This window comes from Procambarus clarkii, chromosome 85 (assembly GCF_040958095.1).
Source record: "Procambarus clarkii isolate CNS0578487 chromosome 85, FALCON_Pclarkii_2.0, whole genome shotgun sequence".
Classification (NCBI taxonomy): domain Eukaryota; kingdom Metazoa; phylum Arthropoda; class Malacostraca; order Decapoda; family Cambaridae; genus Procambarus; species Procambarus clarkii.
Genome location: NC_091234.1, coordinates 20,294,654 through 20,313,298, shown reverse-complemented (window position 1 = coordinate 20,313,298; position 18,645 = coordinate 20,294,654). Strand labels below are relative to the sequence as shown.

Below are 18,645 nucleotides of genomic sequence, written 5' to 3'. Positions count from 1 at the left end.
AAGCTAGGCGCAATAAGGGCTTAACACAACGGTCGGATGCCAGTGATACAGCACCTATGAGAATGATACAGCGAGCGTATCCAGGTGTAGCTCTGAGCCCCACCCTTGCCATCTCGAATTTATATAGATGATACATAGATGAATCGTTTTCTGCGTTCAGTGACGATGCATCTGATACAAGTAGCATAGATGAAGTGTTAGCGGCTTCCATGGTGGTGGTGTTCATTGATATTTTCAATAATACCTGAATCTCTTCCTGACTGATGGACACTCTTTGAGGCTAGCTGAATCTCTTCCTGACTGATGGACACTCTTTGAGGCTAGCTGAATCTCTTCCTGACTGATGGACACTCTTTGAGGCTAGCTGAATCTCTTCCTGACTGATGGACACTCTTTGAGGCTAGCCGAATCTCTTCCTGTGTGGGACCTTACAAAGCGATCTTTTCAAGACTACCTTACAAATTGAGCTTTTCCTAAAATCGTTTCAATACTACCTTATGCTTTACAAGCTTGGCTACATACCACCTACAAGTACTAAAGCCAAGGGTGCACGCGAGTGCGTTATTTGCAAGCACACAAAACGATAGGCACAGCTATATATTACCGAGATACATTTATCTGCAACAGTGTTATTAGTGACAGAGATGACTACTGTGAATATACTTTTGCTCAGTTTACAATTAAATCCCTTAAATCCTCTTTGACTATTGGAGCCATCTATAGATTTCCCAATACTAACATAGCTTCTTTCTCAGACAACCTAAGGAATCTTATTATAAACAACAATCTCAACAAAAACCACTTCATTCTGGGAGGAGACTTTAATATTGACCTGGGTCAACAAAATTGCTCTCAAGTTGACTATTTCCTTAACAGCATGAACTCCTGTATGCATAGCACTACTGTTCAACAAATCTATAGAGTGTCACACCTTTCTTGATATCCTCAAAGAAGCAAGAGTAACGCCAGTCCATAAAGGAGGCAATCCGGCGGACATAAACAATTATAGACCAATATCAAATCTACCCATTCTATCAAAAATATATGAAAAAATTATTTACAAACAGCTCTATTCCTACCTCGTAAAATTCGACATACTCAGCCCCTGCCAGTTTGGCTTCCGGTCCCAAAAGAGCACCAACGATGCAATCATTAATCTCCTTGACGTTATCTACTCAGCCCTTGACAAAAATGAGTTTCCGATTGGACTCTTCATTGACCTAAGAAAAGCCTTTGATACTGTTAATCACAACTACCTCTTACTTAAACTCCAGCATTATGGAATCCGAGGCCTTGCCCTTGACTACATCCGATCCTATCTTAGTGACAGACACCAATATGTAACCATCAATGATACAACTTCTTCCACTCTACCAATTACCGTTGGAGTGCCACAGGGCAGCATCTTAGGACCTCTTCTATTTCTTATATATATAAACGAACTGCCTAATGTCTCTAATATTCTCAAACCTATATTGTTTGCTGACGATACTACCCTTATCTATTCAAACCTCAACCCACATACACTAAATAATGTTGTGAATAATGAATTAAAAAAAGTCCACTTATGGATGTCAACGAACAAACTAACATTAAACATCGAAAAGACTTACTACATCTTATTTGGAAGCAAATCATCAAATGCAATTCAGCTACAGATAGACAACATTAACATCAGTAATAAAAGTGATGGCAATTTTCTTGGCCTATTCCTAGACAAGAGACTCAACTTCAGCACCCACATTCAACACATAACTAAGAAAGTCTCTAAGACAGTTGGTATACTCTTCAAAATCAGATATTATGTTCCTAACTCTGCTCTCCTCTCACTATATTATGCACTAATCTACCCCTATCTTAATTATGGTATCTGTGCATGGGGGTCTACCACTGCAAACCACCTTAAGCCCATCATCACACAGCAAAAATCTGCTATCAGAATAATAACTAACTCTGCTTTCAGACAACACTCAGCTCCCTTGTTTAAATCCCTAAACTTGCTAAATATTAACTCCCTCCACACATTCTCTTGTGTCAACTACATTTACAAAACCCTGTTCTTAAATGCAAACCATGCTCTGAAACTCTCCCTGGACAGATGTAATAGGACCCATTATCACTATTCGAACCCCAGTTGGAAACAGACCCAACTATAGGATGGGTTAACCCAAGTATCGCGCTTCCAAAAGGGTCGCCCAAGTTGGAAAAGACGAACGCTGAAAGAATATTGTTGAAAACATCTTGATAACTGATTAAACCAAAATTATTTATTAGTCAGAAGAAAGACAGAAACACGATCTATATGTAAAACCTCTACCAGACAAATATTTTAAGTAAAACCGAAGATATTTGTAGTTGTATAAAAGTGGCAGTTTTCATCGCTCGTCAAACTCGAAAACCGCAGCATTCATCTCAGAACCATGCCTATTTCACGCAGATTCCTTAATAAAGGTAAGAGTTTTATATGTCACAAGAAAGACAGATATATAAGCTTCGTTCTAAATACCTTACCATGGGCATATTTAAATTTAAAGCGAAGATACGTGTACTCTTTTATAATAGCCGAGCTCCGACTCCGGACAGATCGATCGACGGAGCAACTCTCTCTCAGAACAATGCTTATTTCACGTAAATTTGTAAATAATCGTAATTTTTTTATATGCCTCAAGAAAGATAGGAATATAAGGCTCATTTTAAACACTTTATCATAGACATAATTAAAGTTCTAATGAAGATTCATGTATTTTAATAATCGCCGAGCTCCGACCCCCGCATAGACTGAGCGACAGAGCAACTCTGAGAAGAATGTTTATTTTACGTAAATTCGTTAATAAACACAAATGTTTTACACGTCTTAAGAAGGATAGAAATATAAGCTTTATTTTAAATACATTACATTAGACATATTTAAAGCTCAAGTGAAGATATATATGTTTTTATAGTGGCGTTCAGTAGCTTTTCGGTCATGGAGTGCAGACGCCTACGCACTTGCCAATATGTTGTGTAATTAACAAAGATAGGCTAATAAAGCCTAAAATATTACATGCCTCCAGAAAGACAGAGCTATAATCGTTATTGTGAGTGCATCAAAGGAAATATATCATGTTGGAGACCAATGATATAGCAATTTTAATTTAAGTTTCGAGTCCCGCCCGGTCGAGAGAGATGGGGCGACTCTCGCCCCATCTATTGGAGATTCTGTCCACTAAAGGCCCAAAGCTACTCAAACCTTCCTAGCATTACGTAAGCAATGAAGTAATATGGTATATTTACTCACTATAATGTGGATGCTGGATGCAGAAAATGAGAAAACATAATTTTACTCTGAAAAAATATCATTTCATAACAAAATAAGATGTAAATATGTAATATCAAAGGAAGTCGATGGTCCAAGCAACAATATCGTGGAGCGACTTATCCAAGATATATTGCTCTCTGGAAAGTGTTTGCTGGCATATCAACCTTCTGTACACAGTGATCCAGTCGTCGAACTTCTCTGCTCAAATTATCGCAAATTTAATTTATGATGTTAACAAGTAGAATGCGTATTTTTAATCCAATCTAACGATATTAACAAGTAGAATGCGTATTTTTAATCAAATCTAACATAACTAGCCAGAAAACGTTAAAGATTATTTAAAAATACATGGTTGGAAGTTAAATCAACTCCATAGAACAATATTTTTGTTATAGATACTAATCGTTATTTGTTGGTATGCGTTCGCTACTTAAACTATCATATACTGTATTTATGTAAAATCTCCCTGTTTCTTCGGACATGGAACACGGAACCTTACACGCTCTCTGATTTACTGTTTAATAGAGATTCACAAATAAGCTTATGATTGTATACGTTATCAAAAAGGCAGTGACAAAGTCAATTTTGCATTTTAATCACAGAGATTAGATCTTAGTGAGATAGGAAAGATATTCATATTTTAAAGAAGGATTTTTGAACCATCGCTCTCCCTATCGATAGAAACTAACTTTTTTTTTGTTATTATTAACAAGCTTAGGTATACACAGTAATGTGCTGCTACCCTATTCTATATGAAAGATTACACAGTGTATATCAAAAACTAGCTATAAGTTCATTAAATATTCCCATCTCACAGGATGGTTAGTTATACATGGAATCAGGGGATAAAATACCAGCCTCAATAAAAAAAAATCAACTGTGACTAACAAGAACACCACTTACGGGCTATTCATGCCCGTGCTACCTTTTGGGTGGCTTAATCCTCATCAATCAATCACAAGAAACAAGGGATACATCTCCCGTCACGCAGGGTCCAGTCGCACCTCCACAGATCTCCAGTATCATCTATTGATACTGTTAATGGTTCAAGAGGACTACCACTTACGGGCCTACCTCAAGGTAACAATCAGGTGAGAACATAAAATATAAGGCTGATCTATTAGCCTCCGTTAGCAAAATCCGGGTACAGCATAAGAATATCTTCCAATATTCCTAAGTGTATGAAGTAATTACAGAGTTCAAAGTACCTTATACCATTTGGTCTGAAGTCACTTATAACAGGGCAGTCACAGATATAGTGTTGGTGAGTATGTCCCAGCTCTTGTTCACATAGTTTACAATTGGAATATTCACCATTGGGGGCTATTCATTACCTGCAGCCACCTGCGATACATATCGATATCCTAGCCTAATTCTGGCAATTACAATGTCACACTGTCATTGTGACACTAGTGGAAGTTTTATACTGTCCGTTCATATAATTCTCGATTCTAAACATGTTTACTTAGTTTAGTTCATTAATTATGCACCCCATATATCATCTTGTGGGCGGTAGTGGAAAAGGTTACAGAGGCACATAAACATGTCATAGCTCTTTATACTCTTGCTTTCTGGCTTTTGTGTGTCAGTGACTGCTCTTCTGTCTTCCCTAATTTCCTAAAATATTGCGGCTTTGACAGAAGAGATTGGAATGCCCATATCCCACTCAACTTCAGGCTTATCACATTCAGTTTTAGCTGCCTTGTTTGTGTCATCATGCTGGACAACACCTATATGAGAAGGTATCCATACAAATGAGACTTTGAAACTCCTACTGTTTGCAATAATAATGTTGTTTATAATGGAAGTTACAACTACAACCTTTTGAAGATCAATGCTAATTTTATCTAGATAATGTAATAAACGAAAGTTTTCTATGTCAACAGAAAGGCAGAAATATAAGCTACAGTTTAAATACTTGTCATAAATATAACTGAAGTGAAAGCGAAGATATATGCATTTGATACTGTACAGTTTCTTGATGGCTTGCTCTAAGAGTGTGAAGCCCTTCACACCAGCCTATAAATTGTGTAATTTATTTCCATATATGCTAATTAACCTTAAAATCTATATGTCAGAAGGAAGGAAGATGTAGACGTTAATGTGACAACATTTCAAGAAATATCTCTCTCTTTAAAGTTAAATAATATAATCCTATCGCCGGTGTCGGGACACATGAAAGCTACTTAGGTATCAGTGGCCAGCCAGGTGGAGATCACAGGCTGTACAATACTGATAAATTATGTAATTCACAGAGATACGTTGATAAATATTAATGTTTTATATTTTATTAAAAATACAGATATATACTTTGTTTCATACGTTAAATGTAACAATATTTCAGTATATATTATATAAGCATAGTGTATATAATTCAGTATATACAATATATAATAAAATTCAGTATATACAATATATAATAAGAGTGTCAGACCACGGAGGAAGCATTGAAACAGGAATTTCCTTTAGTACTTTCTTATATTAATACATCTTCAGAGCGAACCATTCCTTCTGAAGATGTATTAATATACGAAAGTACTTAGAGCATTCTATTGTGGTTTTAATATTGAACAATTATACATATACGAAACAGACAAATCTGGTGTCCGAAATAGTAAAAATATTAGTGTGCGATGTGATCAATGTAAGGGGGATATTGGGTGTGCCTCGTATCCCCTACAACAACAAGAAGTTCGAGAGCGATGAGGCCGCCACCTACTAGCTTCAGGATGTCGTCGAATCTAAATCAACAATATACTACCGCCGCTACTTTCTCGGAAACGTAAGTACCTGCCGCTTTACTTCTCTCGCCTGGCCTAGCCAGACCTGACCAGACCTGGCCTAGCCAGACCTGACCAGACCTGACCTGGCCTAGCCAGACCTGACCAGACCTGACCTGGCCTAGCCAGACCTGACCAGACCTGACCTGGCCTAGCCAGACCTGACCAGACCTGACCTGGCCTAGCCTTACCTAGCCTAGTCTGACCTGGCCTAGTCTGACCTGACCAGACCTGACCTGGCCTAGCCTTACCTAGCCTAGTCTGACCTGGCCTAGTCTGACCTGACCTGGCCTAGCCTTACCCAACACTAATCACCACACGTGACAGCCCAAACGAATCGCAAATAAGTACACGTAACAAGTCATATGCCCGGACACTCTTTCACCTTGGGGACTGAGTGGTAACTATTGTATAGAAGAGCCGGCTCCCTGAGAGTGGTAAGAGGGCGTGATAAGAGGCTAACGTGTGGTCTTGAAGGAAGTCGATAAAGCAGACAATTTTCAAAAGGAAGGGCAGCATAACGAGCAGACAGGAATGGACAGACAGTCGGTTATCCCATAATGTGTAATACGCCCCGCACAGCATGGGTGGAGTGGGGGGGGGGGTGTTGTAGCAGGGCACAGTATGGTGATGGTGCGGGTGAAGTACACACCCACTGAATTCCTGCCATCAATAATTGTTTTCATAACCATTAGAACAATGGCATCCCTCCAGCCACCATCCTTCCACTGACCCCCTCCTCTGGTCCTCCACCTCAGACAATAACCCCCCACACCCCCTTTCCCTTCCAGACATCAGCATGTAAAATTCAGTACCATAATGTGTTTAAACTATTTAAACTAAATCATTGTGTATCTCAAGGTATCTTAATTCATTTGAAAGTGTACATGTGCATTCGTTCATATACTCGCCTAATTGTGCTTGCTGGGGTTGAGCTCTAGCTCTTTAGTTCCACCTCTCAACTGTCAATCAACAGGTGTACAGGTTTCTGAGCCTATTGGGCTCTATCATATCTACACTTGAACCTGTGTATGGAGTCAGCCTCCACCACATCACTTACTAATGCATTCCATTAGATATAATCATATATGATTACACATAATCATAATCATTCCATACACATAGTCATATATGTGTACGTCAACGTATACATACATGCGTATATATACCTCATATTAAAATACTGATAAACGAATGACCATGAACAAATTAATTTATAATTGTAGCATTATATATAATTTTAATAGACTAATTACGTGTTTATACATTTGAATGGTCCAGACAGGTGGCCAGCCTTGGACATATACACTTCTGGTAGGCACAATGACCTCATGTTAGACCCTTGATAGATTATGTGAGAGAGAGAGTGAGCTGGGGCAGGGAGGTGCGTGCCCCAGGGAGATAATCCATGCCCATGCCGCGCCTCGAGGTCAGTTCTCGAGTCACACCAAGAATAACAATCGAGCAAGTTGTCCTGACCAGGATGTGGCATATTAGGGAGGGTTGAGGAATAGGAAGCCTGTCTGATAGGGCTCTTGGCAAGCAGCTCTCCCTCAGTCTACCTATCTATATGGAAGAAATGTATCTAGGCCCTCCTCCCCCCTGCCTATTCTCTCTCCTCCACCTTTCTTCCTTTATTTCCTCCCTCCTTCCCTCCCCCTCACTGGTGAGAGAGAGTAGGAGTGTGAGAGTGGTTAGAGAACTCGTAGTTCTCACGCTCGTGAAATTGTCTGCGACCCTGGAGGAGTAGAGCGGAGGGAGGGGTGAAAGTAGGTGACGATGGAGGAGTAGAGGGGAGCATTATATGCAGTGAACGTAGGTGTCTATGGAAGAGTACATCATAGAGGAGGGTGAAAGGAAGGTGACGATGGAGGAGAAGGGAGGGGGTGTGAAGGTAGGTGATGATGGAGGAGTAGAGGGGAGGAGGGGGGCAAAGGTAGGTGTCTATGGAAGAGTACATCATAGAGGGGGGTGAAGGTAGGTGGCGATGGAGTAGAGCAAAAGGGGTGGGGGTTGAAAGTAATCCTGAGTTTAATTTTTTAGTTATATATAGTGACACCTCGGCTTACGAATGAATATTTATGAACTTTTCGGGTTACGAGCCTAATTTCTTCGAAAAATTTGAATCGGGTTACAAACTTTGCCTCGGGAAAGGAGTTTGTTGATATACGTATGGGCTGACCTAGCGCGTGGTGGCATGGTGATCGCGCCTCAGTTTACCAGTGTCTCCTGCCTAGTAAGTATCGCGCCTGAATTCTTTGTAAAGCATTACATTTGTTTTGGGATTTTTGGCTATTTGAACATAAAATTTGTTATGATATATCTTGCCATGAGTCCCAAGAAAGCCAGTGGTAAGGTTCAAGCCAAGAAAACACATGTGAGAATGACCATAGAGGAAAAACAAGAGAGCATTCATAAACATCAAAATGGTGCACAGGTTGTTGAACTAGCTAGGCAGTACAACAAATCTATGTCAACAATATGCACTGTACTTGCTAAGAAAAAGGACATTATGAGCGTTAAAGTGGCAAAAGGCATATCAACAATCCCGAAACAAAGAACACAAACACTTGAGGATGTTAAAAAGTTTTTATTAATTTGGATACACAACAAGGAGTTAGCAGGTGATAGCATTTCAGAGGCCATCATTTGTGAGAAACAAAGGCATTTGCATGAAGACCTTTTAAAGAAAACCCCTGGAACGAGGGGGGGGGAAAAGATGAATCAAGTTTGAAAATGTGAAAAGTTTGTGTGACAATAGAGCTTCGTGGAAAACTTTTGCTGTGGTCATTACCTGGTGGAATGCACCCAGGATGGAGTATTAGGGCTATACATCTTTTAAATCATAAAAGTAATAAACATTTCCCATCAACCTTACAAACAATATTAACCTATTTTCATGTATTTCCCCCATGTGCATTTTAACAAAGTTGCTAAATTGCCTTTATCATTCTGTAAAATTTCAATTACAGTACTGTATGTATAATTTTGTTAGTATAAATGGACTGAATATTCTGAAATTGCTATTAATTTTTCAATTTCAGATTCAAAGGTGGTCTGGACACCCAATTTGGTCAGACAAGTGAAGAGAGCATTTAGGATAGTTCGAAGAGATGAAGATGGTCGCAATTGTGTTCGAAGAGGCAAACGCCCCCCTTTGCTCCTGACATTATGTTCAACCATTGACCTCTGCACACCTAACACAAGGTAGGTTGAAAACTCCTCCTTCATGTCATTGGTACATTAGCCAGAAACTCAGGGCTCATGTAGGAATATCCCTAAAAAAAAAAAAAGTGGCCCCAACAATGCATCCTCCAAGTCTGGAGGATGAGCAGGAGCATTGTCGAGAAGCAGGACCTTGAGTGTCAAACTTTTCTCTTGCAGATATTGTTTGATGGCAAGGCAAACCACTCCACATCACAGTTTTTCTGCACGTTATATATTTTTTAAAACTCTTGGATTTTCGGAATGATACACGAGCAAGGGTTTAATTTTCAAATCGCCACACAGCACAAGAGTTAGCCTATTCTGACACAAGTTAGCCCAAGTTAGCTTGTGTCCGGGCAGTGACGTCTCCTCTTGGGTAATGTATGCCCTCTTCGGCAATTTTTTCCAGAATAGCTATGTCTCCTCACAATTAAACACTTGTTGTGGAATGTATCCATCAATACAGCACAGTGTATCTACAAAATTTTAATTTTTTACTTATATATAGTGTCACCTCGGCTTACGAATGATTATTTATGAACTTTTCGGGTTACGAGCCTAATTTCTTCGAAAAATTTGAATCGGGTTACAAACTTTGCCTCGGTAAATGAGTTTGTTGATATGCGTATGGGCTGACCTAGCTCGTGGTGGCATGGTGATCGCACCTCAGTTTACCAGTGTCTCCTGCCTAGTAACTATCGCGCCTGAATTCTTTATAAAGCATTACATTTGTTTTGGGATTTTTGGCTATTTGAACATAAAATTTGTTATTATATATCTTGCCATGAGTCCCAAGAAAGCCAGTGGTAAGGAGCAAGCCAAGAAAACACATGTGAGAATGACCATAGAGGAAAAACAAGAGAGCATTCATAAACGTCAAAACGGTGCACAGGTTGTTGAACTAGCTAGGCAGTACAACAAATCTATGTCAACAATATGCACTGTACTTGCTAAAGAAAAAGGACATTATGAGCGTTAAAGTGGCAAAAGGCATATCAACAATCCCGAAACAAAGAACACAAACACTTGAGGATGTTGAAAAGTTTTTATTAATTTGGATACACAACAAAGAGTTAGCAGGTGATAGCATTTCAGAGGCCATCATTTGTGAGAAACCAAGGCATTTGCATGAAGACCTTTTAAAGAAAACCCCTGGAATGAGGGGGAAAAAGATGAATCAAGTTTGAAAATGTGAAAAGTTTGTGTGACAATAGAGCTTTGTGGAAAACTTTTGCTGTGGTCATTACCTGGTGGAATGCACCCAGGATGGAGTATTAGGACTATACATCTTTTAAATCATAAAAGTAATAAACATTTCCCATCAACCTTACAAACCATATTAACCTATTTTCATGTATTTCCCCCATGTGCATTTTAACAAAGTTACTAAATTGCCTTTATCATTCTGTAAAATTTCAATTACAGTATACTGTATATAATTTTGTTAGTATAAATGGACTGAATATTCTGAAATCACCATTAATTTTACAATTTCAGATTCAAAGGTGGTCTGGACACCCAATTTGGTCAGACAGGTGAAGAGAGCATTTAGGATAGTTCGAAGAGATGAAGATGGTCACAATTGTGTTTGAAGAGGCAAACGCCCCCCTTTGCTCCTGACATTATGTTCAGCCTATTGACCCCTGCACACCTAACACAAGGTAGGTTGAAAACTCCTCCTTCATGTCATTGGTTCATTAGCCAGAAACTTAGGGCCCATGCAGGAATATCCCTAAAAAAAAAATAGTGGCCCCAACAATGCATCCTCCAAGTCTGGAGGATGAGCAGGAGCATTGTCGAGAAGCAGGCCCTTTAGTGTCAAACGTTTCTCTTGCAGATATTTTTTGATGGCAGGGCAAACCACTCTACATCACAGTTTTTCTGCACGTTATATATTTTTTAAAACTCTTGGATTTTCGGAATGATACACGAGCAAGGGTTTAATTTTCAAATCGCCACACAGCACAAGAGTTAGCCTATCCTGACACAAGTTAGCCCAAGTTAGCTTGTGTCCGGGCAGTGACGTCTCCTTTTGGGTAATGTATGTCCTCTTTGGCAATTTTTTCCAGAATAGCCATGTCTCCTCACAATTAAACACTTGTTGTGGAATATATCCATCAATACAATATCTACAAAATGTTTAAAATCACGAACAAATCTTTCAGCCCCTACTTTGTCTGAGCTGGCACCCTCACCATGCCTCACAACACTATGAATACCACGTCTTTTTTCAAAATTTCTCAAACCATCCCCTACTCACCTTAAACTCTTTCGTATCTGCAAAACTCGTTCTAGGGGTTTTCTTTATAAGATCTTGCATGAAGATTTCATTGTTGACCAAACCACACACTGGAAATTGAATAGACGACGACATTTCGATCCGTCCTGGACCATTATAAAGTCGATTGTGATGAGATGAGGGAAGCAAGAGCATTAAGTAGGCAAGTGAGAGAGGTGAGGAGATGGCAAGTATGTACGTATGTACATGAATAAAACATGTACATACTTATACATAACGTGTGTAAATAGTGTAATAAACACAATAACAGTATTTTGGGAGGAGGAATGTTGGCGAGTAATGTGTTGGAGGAGGGAGGGAGGACTGGCAGGGTGTGGCAGCTCACTCATGTTTTTTGGGCTCACCATACCAACATAGTGGATCGTTATGGTGAATACATACGTAGATGGGTATATACAATGTGTGTATATAGTGTAATAACAGCAAAAACACTGTTTGATTGTAGAATATGTCGCATATATGAGGCCCATAATTTTGAGCATAGAGATGTTCTATACTTTGAATTATATAAATTCCACAAATTACACACTTTTAAATAATATTACAGCAAAAAAAAAAGAAATGAATGAGAAACTTCAAAATAATTGCGCAACATTTTATTCGCAGCAACTGCCGTCGCACGGGGTGGCGGGGCCGACAGACCCCCATCGCTCCAATGCTCAGCGCCCATAATTTGCTCAACTTCCCAGCTCCATCGCAGCTAAAGTAAGTCGCATACAATATTTTTTGTTTAGTTTCCCCGTGATCAGACTCTGCATTTTAACAATATAAGAAGAGAAAAAAAATTTTTGGAAAGAATTTATTTCTTGTGCACCAGGGTGTTATTTGGAGACAGAGCAGTTCAGTGGTTAACTACTAAATTTTTTTTTCTCCCACACACGCACCCCCCTAGGAAGCAGCCTGTAACAGCTAACTCCCAGATACCTATTTACTGTTAGGTAACAGGGGTCATCCCCTTTTGTACAAAGAATCTGCTAAAGCTTTTAGGGCTAATCTTTGACACTCGTTTGTCTTTGTCGCCCCATATTTTTTACGTCCGAGTTGAATGCTCTAAGGCCCTTAACTAACTTTAGGTCATGTCCCATACTTCTTGGGGAGCTAATCGACACTGCTCCTCTCTTTACATTCCTCTCTCGTTCTGTCTAAACTCGATTATGGCCCCGTTTACTCGTCTGCTTCTCCTTCTACCCTTCACCATCTGGACACACTGCATCATACTGGGTTACGGCTCAGCTCTGGTACCTTTCCTTCGACACCTACCCTAAGCCTGTATGTTGAAACTGGCGTCCTGTTTCTACAGGAATGCCATGATCGCTACTGTCTTCTCCACCTTGTACGGTCCTTACAGCACCCTCACTTTTGCTTATGTCATGCCTTGACCTTTACCCATCCTGTGGTTCCTGTTCCCCTTCACCACCTATCTCTTTCTGTACGGTTGTCTCTCTTACAAAATGCTCTTTCAGTTTGTGTTACCAATATTTCCCCTCGTGTCATTCCGTCTTTGCCCCTATGGAGGGGTCCCCGTTCCTAAATTCTGTAAGCCTTGACCCACATGACTAAAACTTTTACCCCTCCTACAGTTCTAAATCACCTTTTCCTTGAACACTTTTCTTCACACTTCCACTCTATTTCCGTCTTCACCAATGGGTCTTAAGTCTGCAGACGGTGTAGGCTACTCTGTTGTTTTTCCTGACTGCACCTTTGTGTCTCCTGCCTCCGGAGACTAGCATCTTCATGGCAGAACTTTATGCTATTCTCTATGCTCTTTGTCTCTTGCTTTCTCATTCCTCCTTTGTGGTTGTAGTTGATTCTCGTAGTGCCCTCATGGCTCTAGGGTCCTTTAATCCTGTCCATCCGGTGGTCATTGAGATTCAACATTGGCTGTTTCTTATTTCTAGTAAATTTAAATCAGTAGAGTTTTGCTGGGTTCCCAGCCATATTGGTGTTTCAATGAGCGTGTGGATGCTGCCGCTAAGGAAGCTATCCGTTCTTGTCCCATCTCCTGTAAAGGTATTCCTTATTCCGACTTTTATCCTGTTATTCATTCTTCCCCGTTGGCCCTCTGTGGTTGGTAACAAGCTGCGTACTCTCAAACTTAGTGTGTCCCTGTGGCCTTCCTCCTACCACCGTAACCGGGACACTGCTTTGGGTTGGTCATACCCGCTTAACCCACGGTCACTTAATGGAGCGCCGCCCTGCTCCTTATTGTCCCTCTTACAGTTGTGCATATCCTTGTTGAATGTCCTGACTTCCAGGACGAGCGTGTGTCTTGCTTTCCGACCGTCCCTCGCAGTCACTTGTCCCTCGATAGAATTCTAGGTGAATCGGATACTTTTGATATCGTTCGCCTTATTCGTTTTTGTTCTCGTATTGGCATTCTTGGTGATATTTAGCGCACTTTGATGGTGCTACATGGCCTTCCCGGTTTGGTGCCTTCTTTTGGTAATTACCTTACCTTCATTGTTGTTTCATTTTAATGTGGTAGTTGTGATATGGATTGTTCTGGCTCACGTGCAAGGTCTTGGATTTTTTTCTGTTTTATATTAAGAAATTGCCAGTCTTGTTACTATTTGTAGAGTTAGAGATCTGCATTAAGGTTTCAATATTATATTCTATTTTTGTTATAACATGTTATCAGCAATTTTTGTGGTTGGTAATATTTAGATTAATGCCAGTGATGTATATGACAAGAGTTAAGACCCCTTGTGGTACGACAGCATTTTTCCCAGTCATTTCTTTAACAAATGAAAGGGTCCTCGTAACTATTCTTTTGTCCTTTCTACCATGTACCTGTTTGTTGCTTCTTGGTCTTTCATTTGGTACTTTGGCTATTAAAACAATGGCCTTTGGTAATGTTGCAATTACCATTTCTAAAAAAAATGAGCAGGTTCATTAGGCAGGGTTTGTTTTTAGCAAACAGTTTTACAAAAAAAATTCCATTCCTTCAGGACCTTGCAGATGTTAGGTCAAACTAATTGACAGTAATCTGTTTTGCCCTTTCAAACAATGATGGTTTTAATCTAGATAAAATATTTCAGAATATCTGAAGAGTTTGGCAGACAAATCATTTAAGAGCTTTGATTAAATTAAAGTTACCAAAGACTTTGACATTGAAGCATCTATACAACATGGTTTTCACACTTCTAATGTTTTGTTAATTTAACAATCTTTAGTTAATCATAATTTGTACAAAGCTTAGGTGTTGCATAGCTTTAAATTTACTTTCAAGCATGAAAACTAAAATTATGACAAAAGTTTCTTCCACTTTAATATTTCAGACTAATTTGCAATATTTGTTAGTTTATGTAAATTGAATAGGTAGTCCACTTACATATTTTCAATGCATTTTGCATGCACTTATGTAACAAGTTACAATTAAGTGTAAATTTTACCAAGTATTTATTTTCAAAGTAAAATTTCAGATGTTTAAACATTGCATCAATAGTAGTAAACAATAATTCCCAGCATAATTTCAGGATAAGGTATATAAAGTAGTTTCGTTAAAATTGTTTTATTTAATAAGTTTTACATAGTATTTAATACATATATTTATTACTGTTTCAGGTTGTGGGACAGATGCTCCTAGATGACAGAAGATCCAAAAGGCCAAGACAACTCCAGAGACAATCACCTGTAAAAGAAAAATAAACATTAAACAGGGACACTACTTTTATTATCACCAATGCCTAATAATAAGCCCAAAAAACCCTAACAGCCTATCTTTCAAGATAGGCTCAGCAAGGCCTATCCCTTACTCTGGTTGTAGTGCACAGCTTGTTCCCTGAATGGGTGCATTACATCCACCACTTTAGTGCCATCAACATTGTACATATGCTTTACTGAAAGCACTGTACAATGCATGCCAGGCACTAAAGTTTTAGATGCATCCACCCATTCAGCAAACAAGCCCTGTGAGAATTAACAATGTAACCATTGTTAAGGGTCCCTAAACCTATGCAAATCTAGTCCATCTATTAGATGGGTAGTAGAGCAAAGCTCTGAAAAAGCCAAGCCAGGGAAATCTGCAAGACTGCCTGGTCCCCTTTTATGAAATGGGGTAGGATCAGTACAAACTGCATCATCCCCTGTGGGTTGTAACAGTAGGACATGGTTACACACCTATAAATGGACTAGATAAGAGAATTAAGATTAGGTCATTGATATAGCTAAAACATCAAATTCAAACTCACCCACTGTAGATTTCCTTTTGCAGAGTAAAGGAGCCTCACTCCAAGCCATTCCATGCATAATCACTTTCACCTGCAAAATATTTCAAATTAATTTCAGATTTAAAGCCAATCATGCTTTACTTTACAAATTCAGATGGAAAACATTTCTTTAAGGAATTTACCTTTCCTACATATTCTAGTAGCAGTAGTAAAGATCTAATTTAGCAATATAAATATATATGGCATCAATTTGACAAGTTTCAGTAAATGTCATTTGAGAAACTATCCACAACTGCACTTCAATGGCAATTTACATTTATCTTTAGCCAATGCTATATTGTTTAAGTTATTACTATTTTTTTACTTTTATGCAAAACTATTCAGATTAACCTTTACTACAACTCGCCTGATTCTGGTTAAGAAATTAACTCCAACTGATAGAGGGACTTCTGGACTTTCCAAACCACATTCTGGAAAAGTATATAAACTTAAAACCAAGCTAAAGTAAACATTGAATATTTTTTTTTTTTACTTTCAAGGGAAAAATACCATCACTCAGAACAAAACTTTTCCTGCCATTAACTTTGACTCGTGATTACCCTTAAGTGTTATACATTTATAGATTAAAGCTTATTTAACAAACATTTAATGCTTCCTCCCAACTGTTCAGTGTCAAAAGGGAGGGGGGTGTCCATTTACTGTACCACTTACATTTTAGTGTGGGCTTCATCCACTATTCTGATGTTAGCGGGAACATTTGTGCCAGCTGCTGGTTTGAAAGGGAGGCATACCATGTGCCAATTCAGGAAGCTTTCCACATTCCTCACTGCATGTCAGCTCAGGACCTCACTACCATGTTGGGAGGCAGTTGAAGACTAACCAATCAACATCCCAGGCTGGAGAGCAGTGCCAGCTCGGGGAGAATTTACCACCTGCAAAAAATTTAATACTCTTAACAATCTACACCATCTATCTCATCTTTACCTAGCCTCCAAACCTTACATTTGTCAGCATTAAACTGCATCTGGTAGTCTTAACCATTTCAAAACTATATAGGGCATCGGTATTTTTTATTTGCCAATTCTGCAACTATTGCAGTCTAAACCATAATCTTGCGGAATAACGGAGGTCCAAGGAGAGCTTTTAGGCACTACTTACAACACTTCTCCCAACTTAACCCCATTTATACTAATTTCCTTTGGTATAGCCACGACCTAATCAACTTCAGTCAGCATTCCCAATGATCCGAGCCCCTATCAATTTTGCGCCACTATCAAAATCTCTGCTGAAGAGAAGGTACACAAAATCACAAACCTTATCACCATTTCCTCAACTATGCAACCTAATCCATTAACATTTAGTAATAAAACTATGCGATTCATGTATCTAGTCATGTTTCTCAAAAAGAATAGAGAAATGGCACTTGCAATGTTAGATTCTAGTAACTTTCCTCACAATAGACCAAGCTAATTGGTCACTAACTTAAGCGTTAAAGTTAACTCAAACTTTTCTTTTAAAACTTGCTATATTAGGAACTTTCCACGACCGGCCTTTACCCGACATAATTAAATAGGGTAAAAACGGTATATTAAATTCAGTAAAACTACGGTAAATTCAATATGATAAACTTGCATTCTTTAAGCATGGGCTGCATATAGTAAGTGAACTAAACTAAATGTTAAGCACCCTGCCAAACCACTTTGTCCGGCTAGAATTTTTAGATTAAAGGAACACCCTCCCTGGTAACGGCTGAATTAGTTACCCAAATACAAATATTTAGGTAAAATACTTTCATAAAACCCGTCTACTTCCCCCACCAGTAGACTTGTTCAGCTAAAGGCATAATGTAATGTTCCACTTTAGTAAATAAAGACTTAAAAAAACACTACCCCATCTGTGTAGTTACCGGTTACCTGACATTCTACGCTTAAAATAACCCATCTATTCCCCATAATTGTTCGATATAACTTACCTCTCACCCGCTGGTCGAGTACACAACAGTATATATCCTTCTCCATCACTCACCGCGTGGATACTATTTCACTCTGGCCACAAATTGCCTCAAATCACCTACGTTGTCCATAAACATATATAGAAGAGCAACTGACCGTAACACCCGTATAGTGATCATCACATAACGTGGGAACATTAGTAGTACTGCTGTCAAAACATAGATGGCGCCAGGACAAACGGTAATTCCTATGGACTCGCCTAGTTATGCGTAGGGAATTGAGCTTCAGCTGTTTGGTCCCGCCCCTCAGCTGTATTCACCTAGTTGTACTCACCTAATTTGTGCTTGCAGGGGTTGAGCTATGGTTCTTTGGTCCCGACTCTCAACCGCCAATCAACAGGTGTACAGGTTCCTGAGCCTATTGGGCTCTATCACATCTACATTTGAAATTGTGTATGGAGTCAGCCTCCACCACATCACTGCTTAATACATTCCATTCGTTAACTACTCTGACACTGACAAAATTCTTTCTAATATCTCTGTGGCTCATTTGGGTACTAAGTTCCCCTTGTTCGTGTTCCACCCGTGTTAAAGAGCTGTCTTTGTAACTATCAAAATGCATATATCTTTGCTTTCACTTCAGTTATATTTATGACAAGGGATTTAAAATTTGCCTATATTTCTGCTTCTCTGATGACATTAAAAACTTTCGTTTATTACAGTATCTACATAAAATTAACATTTATCTTCATTAGGTTGTAGTTCTCATCAATAGGGAGAGCGTCGGTAAAAAAAAAATAAATTGTTTAAATATAAATATCTTTCCTCTCTCAATAATATGCCCGAAACGCTATGCGTACTAGTGGCTTTAGGTATTGTATGTACTAGCTCTATCTATAAATCCAATATTATGTTTGTAAATCGACTATTTATGTACTTTC

The 18,645-nt window shown here is 39.0% G+C and overlaps 2 long non-coding RNA genes across 5 annotated transcripts; one reads left to right on the top strand and one right to left on the bottom strand.

Moving 5' to 3' along the window:
• Positions 1 to 3,624: 3,624 nt before the first annotated feature.
• LOC138358675 (uncharacterized) lies at positions 3,625 to 15,246 on the top strand. 4 transcript variants are annotated; one of them, XR_011225525.1, is made up of 6 exons: positions 3,625 to 4,389; positions 5,892 to 6,080; positions 9,123 to 9,285; positions 10,783 to 10,946; positions 12,191 to 12,289; positions 15,149 to 15,246. It is a non-coding gene; the product is annotated as an uncharacterized lncRNA (long non-coding RNA). The 4 variants fall into 4 exon arrangements; XR_011225527.1 differs by lacking the exon at positions 5,892 to 6,080 and having other exon boundaries at positions 3,627 to 4,389; XR_011225524.1 differs by lacking the exon at positions 3,625 to 4,389 and having other exon boundaries at positions 5,745 to 6,080.
• LOC138358676 (uncharacterized) lies at positions 15,080 to 18,167 on the bottom strand. Its single transcript, XR_011225528.1, has 4 exons — positions 17,726 to 18,167; positions 16,465 to 16,685; positions 15,775 to 15,844; positions 15,080 to 15,215 (listed from the first exon to the last, which is right to left on the bottom strand). It is a non-coding gene; the product is annotated as an uncharacterized lncRNA (long non-coding RNA).
• Positions 18,168 to 18,645: the final 478 nt, after the last annotated feature.